Source organism: Panthera uncia (assembly GCF_023721935.1).
Source record: "Panthera uncia isolate 11264 chromosome A1 unlocalized genomic scaffold, Puncia_PCG_1.0 HiC_scaffold_17, whole genome shotgun sequence".
Taxonomy (NCBI): Eukaryota; Metazoa; Chordata; class Mammalia; order Carnivora; family Felidae; genus Panthera; species Panthera uncia.
Window position 1 is genome coordinate 56,559,286 of NW_026057577.1, and position 8,872 is coordinate 56,568,157.

An 8,872-nucleotide genomic window follows, 5' to 3' on the forward strand; every position below is an offset into this window, starting at 1 on the left:
CAAGCAGGCTCCATGCTCAGCACAGAGCCTGATGTGGGGCTCCCTCCTATGAGTCTGGGATCATGACCTGACCCATAACCAAGAGTTGGATGGTCACCTGACTGAGCCACCCAGACATCCCGTAAAATAACCTTTTATATTTATTATTTCTGATGGTCTTTATTTATTCCTCAACAGGATTGTTTCCTTCTGTTATGCCCTTAAACCTGAAATGACTGTTTTAGCATTTCTTGTACTGCAGGTCTGTGGGCAACGAATTGTCTAATTTTCCTTTGTCTAGAACTATCTTAACTTCAGAGTTGTCCCTTTTCCACTGTTTCTCAAGAACGTTCAACATTTGTTGGGACTGTCCCACTGTGCACAGTGTGTAGTTTCCTGTGGCTGCCTTTATCTTGAACGTTTCCCAGATTGATGAGAATGTGCCTAGGCGTAGCTTTCCTCATCTCTTTCTTGTTCGTGATTTTGTTGAATTCTTAAATCTGTAAACATAGGTCTTTCTGCAAATTTGGAAATGTTTCAGCCTATTTTTTCTCTAGTACTTTTATCTCTCATTCTCTCCCTTTCTCCACCCCAGACTCCAATTGACTTTTTATATTGTCCACAGATCCCTAGGTCTCGATTTTTTTTTTTTCAGTATGTTCCTCTCTTCTTCAGACTGGATAATTTCTATGCATCTATTTTCATGTTCATGGATTCTTTCCTCTGTAATGGCTATTCTGATATTTATCTCATCTAGGGAATACTTATTTTTGGTACTGTATTTTTCAATTGTAAAAATTCTATTTCTTTTTTATATTATCTATTTTTGGCTGAGGTTTCTTTTTCGTTTGTTATGAGTATATATTCCTTTACCTCATTGAGCATAATTATAATAGCTTCAAAATCCTTGTCTGGTCATTCCAATATCTGGGTGATTTTTTTCTTTTTTTTTTTTAAGTTAAAAAAAATTTTCATGTTTATTTTTGAGAGAGAGAGAGAGAGAGCATGAGTAGGGGAGGGGCAGAGAGAGAGGGAGAATCCAAAGGAGGCTCCAGGCTCTAAGCTGTCAGCACAGATATGCAGTGATTTGGGATTGTATCAGGGACATTGTGGTTGATGTGTTGGGAAGACTCCAGATTCTTCTGGAGAGTGTTGATTTAGTTGGTTTGTTTTAGCAGGTGATTAAGTTTATTAGACACACACTGTAAATACTATTGTCATCTGAGGTGGAGGCAATTCAAATATCAGTTAAGCTATTTGATCTTGAGCTGGGCTACTTGGAATCTGGTTTGGGCATATGTTGTTCAAGTTTCAGCCAGAGATTTGGGCAGAGTTTAGAATTCTTCTCTGGTTTCCCTCTTTGCTGGAACTCTCCCTTCACTGTCTAGCAGCCCCTGTGGCCCCACACTCCATCTTCTGGTTCCTTAGGCAAGCTTGATGGTGAACTGCCTGTCAGAGGTTGATCCTCCCTTGCCCTGCCATGACTATGGCCTGCCTTCAAGGCAAAACTGAAAAACTGGTAACCTCAACAACAGGTGTTGGACTCTTTCTCTAAGTTGATAGTCCCCTTCCTGAATCTTGCCTGCTTTGTTCACGGTCCAGAGCCCTCAGGTTGTCACTTTTGTCTAGAGTTTATCACTGTTATCAGTTGAGAGGGTTGGTGATTTAGGAGTTAACGCTTTCTTACTAGAAGTGGAACCTTAGGTTTGTTTATATTAAATGCAGTTAGCGATATATTGGTATTTAATGCTATTATTTTAGTTTGCTTCATTTTCCTCCCGTTCCACACTTCATATTTTTCTTCTCTTGGTTTGTTAGTTTATGTACTTTATTCTGTCTCTCCACTCTAGTACCTTGTTAGCTACACACTCTGTTTAATGTTCTTTTGTAATGAGTAGAAATTACAAAATTAACTCTCAGTAGTCCAGTGTTAATACCTCTACCCCTTCCAGACCATAGAAGGAACTGAGAATAAATTTCCCTACTAATTTTATGTTCTTGTTGTCGTGTATGGTGTTTTATTTGTTTATATTTTTTAAACTGAAGAAGACATTACTGTTGTTTTCTGACCTCAGTATTCACTTAGATTTACTCACATGTTTACGTTTCCCAGTGATACTCATTATTTTCTGTCTGTGAGCTTTCAACTTAGATCAATGCTTTTTGATTGAAGATCCCTCTTTAGTCTTTTTATTAGTGCTACACACCTAATGACAAACTCTGTTTTTGTTGTATTTATGTTTTATATATATTATAAAATACATATGCTATATATATTTTATTTGTATATTTATAAAAGTTTGATTTTATTATCATTTTTGAAGTATATTGCTGCTGGATATAGAGCTCTAGGCTGGCCTGGAATTTATTTTAGCATTTTGAAGTTACCAGGTCATTGTATTCTGCCTCCCATTATTTCCATCAAGGAGTTAGATGTCAGTGTTACAATTATTGCTCCTTTAAAGCAATGTATCTTTTTCCTTGGCTATCTTAAAATATTTTTCAGTTTGTATTTTGCTCTTAATTATTCTTTAATAATATGAGTAGAGGTGCCTGGGTGGCCCAGTCGGTAAAGCATCCGACTTCAGCTCAGGTCGTGATCTCATGGTCTGTGGGTTTGAGCCCCGCATCAGGCTCTGAGCCTGCATTGGATTCTTTGCCCGTCCCCCGCTTATGCTCTGTCTCGCTCTCTCAAAAATAAATAAATGTAAAAAAAATTAAAAATAATATCAGTAGATATTGTTTTGTTTGTATTTTTTATTCCTGGGGTTTATCTCACTTCTTAAATTTGTGGCTTGATTTATTTTTTCAGTATTGGAAAATCTCAGCTATTTGCTCTTCAAATATTGTTTCTGCCCCATTCTCTCTTTCTCAGTTGACCACCAATGACATTACATGTATATAACACCTTTTCTCCGTGTTCCAGGTATCTTTTAAACTCCTTCCTATATTTTCTATTCTTTTGTCTCCCTGTACTCTAGTCTAGATCTTTTTTTCTGATGTATATCCCAGTCCCCCGTTTCTCTCTCCTCCCTGTATTTCAGAGCCTTATATACCCACCCAGTTGGTGGCTGTTTTTAATTACTGTATTTTTCAGTGTGAAAAATTGTCATTTGATATCTTTAATAGCTTCTGTCTCTTTGCCAAAATTTTATATCTTGTCTTTTAATTCTTTGAACATATTAACTGTGGTTATTTTAAGGTCTGTGTATGCTAACTCCTCTATCTGAAACTTCTATTTGTCTAATTGTTCCCTTTTTAGTTTTTGGTCAATATTTTTTCTTTTTTCCCCATTATAGACTAGTTATTTTTACTGAGTATTGGACAATATATTTGAGCACTTTGAGAGTTTGTGTGATGGCATATTCTTCCAGACAGAATTTACTATTGCATCTGGCTGGCAGCAGGGCAAGGGACAGGAGCATTGAGTTTGAGGCAAGTTTGAGAAGCATTGAGGTTAACTCTCGGTTTATGAAACTGATACCCAGAGTAATGGTATCATCTGTCCATGATCACACAGCTAGTTAATGTAGGAGTTGGGAAAGAACATAGGCTTTTGATTCCCAATCAGGTTTTCCCTATTACACCTTGCTGATCTCAGTTATTATTAATATTTTTTTTATTATTTCTCAGGGACCCAGGCCTGCATCTTAGCCGGTCCAAGAGGAATTTTTTTGTTGTTGGTAGGAAATTTGTCCTTGATTTACCTAACCATATATGAATGTCAGCTCTTACCTGCTTTTCCCTTCCCTCCATCCATTTCCTTTTATTCTCTGGATTTTTACATTGCCACTTATATCTTGCCTTTGACTAATAAATGAGTCCACACTAAAAGACATGTGTTCTAGTTGAGTGGCCTCAGAGACTGCTTAATTAGTCTTTTTTGTGACTGAGTAAATTATGTCATATTTTGTAAAAGGCTTTAGAAAATGAGTTGTAGAGGAAAATGATACCATGAGACATTTGAGGACATTTTTCTTGGGGCGAGGGTGGGCACAAGTGAGCAAGGGACAGAGAGAAGGAGAGAGGGAGAATACTGCAAGGGGCAGAGAGGAAGAGAGAGAGGGAGGGAGAGAGAAATAGGGCTCACCCGATGCAGGGCTCGAACTCACGAACCGTGAGATCATGACCTGAGCAGAAGTCTGACACTTAACTGACTGAGGCACCCCGTGCCCCTTGAGGATATTTTTAAACTCATGATTAGCCTTTTCATTTAAAAATAATTCACAATCTCTTCCAGAATGGATAGTAAAGGCTATTAACCTTTGTGGTTAGTCTGCCATTTGCTCAAGTATATGGTATGTATTTATAGATTCTGAAATTATATGCAGTCATGCGTTTGGGATTGGGACTAAAGCTGACCACAGGTAAACCTATTCTAAAATCTTCTCTTTGCAAGGCCTAAAAATATGGTGTTCTCTGCTTCTGTTATTAAAGGGAAAGCATTTTGGTGAGTACCAGGAAGAAACAGCAGGGCAGGGTAGAAGTATCACTGGCCTGCAAGCCTGGAGACTTCGATTGTATCCCAGTGTTACCATCTCGCTTGTGTATGATTTCAATCATACCACATAGCCTCTTAAGCCTTATTGGGCAGTCTGTAAAATGAAAGGGTTAAGGGAGACGATCCCTCAGGAGCCTTCCAGTTCCCAAATTCTTGGCAATTATCATTTACCAGGAGGCAATACCTGGAAGACTGTTTTCTAACAATACAAGTAAGAATGTAAAGCAATTCTTGATTTTCTGCGACAGTGGGGGAAGTGTTAGGTAAAGTTAGCTAATCCACAAGTGGACATTTGTGTTTTCATGTAAGCAAGTCAAATGTTCGGGGACTACATTTTAATGCAATGTAAAGAAAGAGCTTATGCTTTGATGATCCAGTGTATGAAGTTAGTTGATAAGTGTAAGGCACCTATTAAGTTTTTAGCTCACTGTGGCGCTCAGTAAGGATTTTCCAAAAGAATGAATGAGATACTGTGAAAATAATATCTATCATTTATCAATTGCCTGAAGTGCCAAGCACTGGAGATCCATCCATGATTAATACAGACTCAGCATCTGCCCTCCAAGGAGCATGTGTTATTGCCCCTTAGTTACACATGGGGAAAAGGATATCAGATTTGGTGTTACACTGAAAACCTTTTACCAGATAGCAACATTGGCAGCTTTGGTTCTCCAGCATCCTGCATTTCGTGCCAAGGAGCAGAATGATCTTTGATTTACAAAGGACTTTTTTGTTTTTTTAATGATGTATTAAGCATCCACTCATCAAAAGCTGTCAGACCTGGTTGTAGCAGATGGAAATGGGTGTTGGGTGCTGGGATGCACCTGTCACAGCTGATCATTTACTGGTTCTCTATCTGGGGTTGGATGGAGTTGCCATTTGTTTCCTAGGATCCTCCTGCTTCTGACAGCTAGTGGTTATGGTGGCAGAATTATCACATGATAAACATCATGGTGGATGTATAAACAGAGGAAAGGGGGTGGCAACCGAAAGAGTCGCAAACACATTTGAAAGTTCTAACCATTTACGTTACCATAGCCCAGGAAGGCATTTGGTGTGGTAAGGAATGCCGAGTCACTGGGACAGTTTTCCTCCCCTCCAGCAAAGAAAATACTTACTTCCTCAGACCTTCAACAGCATTGGGGATCATTATTGTAAAATCTTGGGAATTTGATGAGCAAAAGTGGAATCTAGTTTTGATTCACGTTTTTGGATTGCCAGAAAGGCCCAGCATTGTTGCATAATTTTTACAGCCTATTTGTGTGTGTGTTTTGTGAATTGTCTGTCCTTTATTGTCCCATTTTTGATGGGGATGCTTGCTTTTTAACAATTATCCTATTAAATTTTGAAGAACTCTAATAAGTATAGCACTTTGTTTTCTATCATATATTACTAATATTTTTTCTCAGTTTCGTTTGTAATTTTATATTTATTATACTCTTACATATTTATTTTTATTAGCAAAACTCTAACCATCACTTCCTTCATTGTTTATGTCTTTGTTGTTATTTTCAGCAAGGCCTTCCAGGCCCTTGAATGATATGAGTATTCACCTATATGTTTTCTTCAGTGTTCTTACGGTTTTTTTTTTTTTTTCCATTTAAAATTTTAAGCTATCTGTGGGTACCTGGGTGGGGTGGCTCAGTTAAGTGTCCTTATCTCTGAATCTAAAACAAAAATTTTTTTTGGAAAAGAAGGAATAAGACTGTGGGTGTTGTCCCATTGGCTTTTGATGTGAGCCCTGTGGAACCATAGGGCCAGGGCACCCTGGGCTCTTGACTGCTCCTGTGTGCAACCTTGTGTAAACAGGAGAGGTCACAGGGCTCTTGGGATACTATCTCATGGGTGGCTGTCTTGCTTGCTAACTTCGTAAAAATGTTGAGGTTTTAATTGTGTAGTGTTTGACTTAAGTCATACATCTTTAGGATGTGAATGGTGCTTTTTATGAGTAACTGTTTAGAAATTATTGTTTTTAACAAATAACTAAAACTTTCTTTTCCAAAAAAGGGGACATTTGCATTTTATAGGTGACTTCTCATGAATTACTTAAAAAAATTTTTTTAAGTGTTTATTTATCTTTGAGAGAGAGAGAAGCAGAGTGCACATGGTAGAGGGGCAGAGAGAGAGGGAGACACAGAATCTTAAGCAGGCTCCAGGCTCTGAGCTGTCAGCACAGAGCCCGACATGAGGCTCAAACCCATGAACTGTGGGATCATGACCTGAGCTGAAGTCAGACACTCAACTGACTGAGCCACCCAGGCGCCAGAAATACTTATTTTTAAATGGGATTTGTTTTTAATTGGGAGTCCGAGCTTGACACTGTTTCATTAACCCCAGTGTCCATATGATCCATGGACTCGGGGACTGATGTTTGCAACTTACTTCAGTGTGAGTGGCCCTGACAAACCAGAGTCAGGAAAAATGTATGTGTTGAACTTTTGGTGCAGTACTAGGTGTGGTGAAAAATACAGAGTTGTTTCAGTGTCACTGGGTCCCTAGCATGATGTTGTCCTGGAGCCAAGCAGCGGAGACATTTCACTATTGGTTTTCTAAGACAACTCTAGCTTATCAATGGCAAAATTGAGGACAGAGGCAGTATGGATGATTGAAATCCACAGGAAATCTCAAACTCATTTTTAGCAGATGGTTTCTGTTCCCTTGCCATCAAATCTGCTTACCAGAACTGCTGACCATGTAGCAGAATTGACTGATTTGAATATCATCCCCCTTCACTTTTTCCTGCCTTCATTTAATGTTCCAGAGAAGGCACAGAGTAGGCTGGAAGAGCATGAGAAACGCTTGGGTTTTTCCACAATCTGGATAACTGCCTCCTGAATAATTAGAGATGGACTGTGCTTTGTTAGTTCTCTGTTATACAATGTCATTGTAAATGCTTCAAGCCATCCGGCAGTGTCCATTATCAGTAATATCCCTAATAAAAGGAAGGAAGTTAGTTGAGAGATGTCACGTTTTGCGGTTGCCTGTACATTCCTCTGCTTTCCAAGTCAGACTCTGGGTTTGACCTTTGGAATCTGGGAATAGTGTTAAGTTTATACACACTAAACCCAATGATAGTGTCAGAATTGTTACGTTTGTGAAGGCTGATGCCTTGGTTCTTGGACTGCATGTATAATGTAAAGCCTTTTGACATAATCATATCTAAGTATGGTTAGGGTTTTTTTTTTTTTCCTCTGAAGCTAATTTTTTGTAAGGTTTCCTTGTGCTAGCCTCTTTCGGGTACTCACCAATTCATGGATTGTTTACTTGGCCATTTTTCTTCTTTTTATTTTAATGTGTATTTGTTATCAGGTGGAGTTCTTTTCTCATGGTTGTAGATGAATTTACTACATTGTCTAAATAGTTTCTGTCATCTGATTGGGGGTGCCTGGGTGGCTTAGTCTGTTAAGCATCTGATCTGACTCAACTTCAGCTGCTCAGGTCATGATCTTGTGGTTCATGGGTTTGAGCCCTGAGTGTGTTGGGCTTCATGCTTACAGTGTGAAACCTGCTTGGGATTCATATTCTCTCTCTCCCTCTCTCCCTCTCTCCCTCTCTCCCTCTCTCCCTCTCTCCCACTCTCCCACTCTCCCACTCTCCCACTCTCCCAGTCTCCCACTCTCCCACTCTCTCACTCTCTCCCCCTCCCTCCCTCCCTCTCTCCCCCTCTCTCTGCCCCCCCTTGCACAAACACACACTCCCAAAATAAATAAATAAAAATAAACTTGAAAAGTAAATAAATAAATAATATCTGTCATCTGATTTGTGGGGTGTGTGCGGGGGAGAAAATGCCTCCTCCATTAGACTATGCTGGCCACATTTTGTGTGTTAGGATCTGATGGCATCCAGATATCTTCGGTGTTGACTTTTACCACCTCAGCGCTAACATGAGGATGACCTCAGTGGTCTCTGTCCTTTCTTGCTGCAGTGTTTTCCAGGCACAGTATGATAGATGATCACCTTTTCCACTTGGCTGAGGGAAGCAGTGATACTTGGTAAGAAAGAACAGCCTTTTTAACACCAGTGTCTGAGAAATGGAGAAGAACTCATGGGTGGGGGGCATTGTAAGACACAGTGCTGGAAAGCCCATCACTGTCTCATCTTATATGTGGCAGTGGCTGAGGGCTGCGTCTCTCTCTCTGACAGCTGTGTTGGCTGTGACGTAGGCTGTACGTAAGGATCTCCTCACTTCATTTCTCAGTGCTCCTTATTTCTCAGCCTTTTCTTCTGCCCTCCCGCCCTTCCTTCTGCCCTCCTACCCTTCCTTCCCTCCCACCCTTCCTTCCCTCCCACCCTTCCTTCCCTCCCACCCTTCCTTCCCTCCCACCCTTCCTTCCCTCCCTCCCTCCCTTCCTTCCTTCCTTCCTTCCTTCCTTCCTTCCTTCCTTCCTTCCT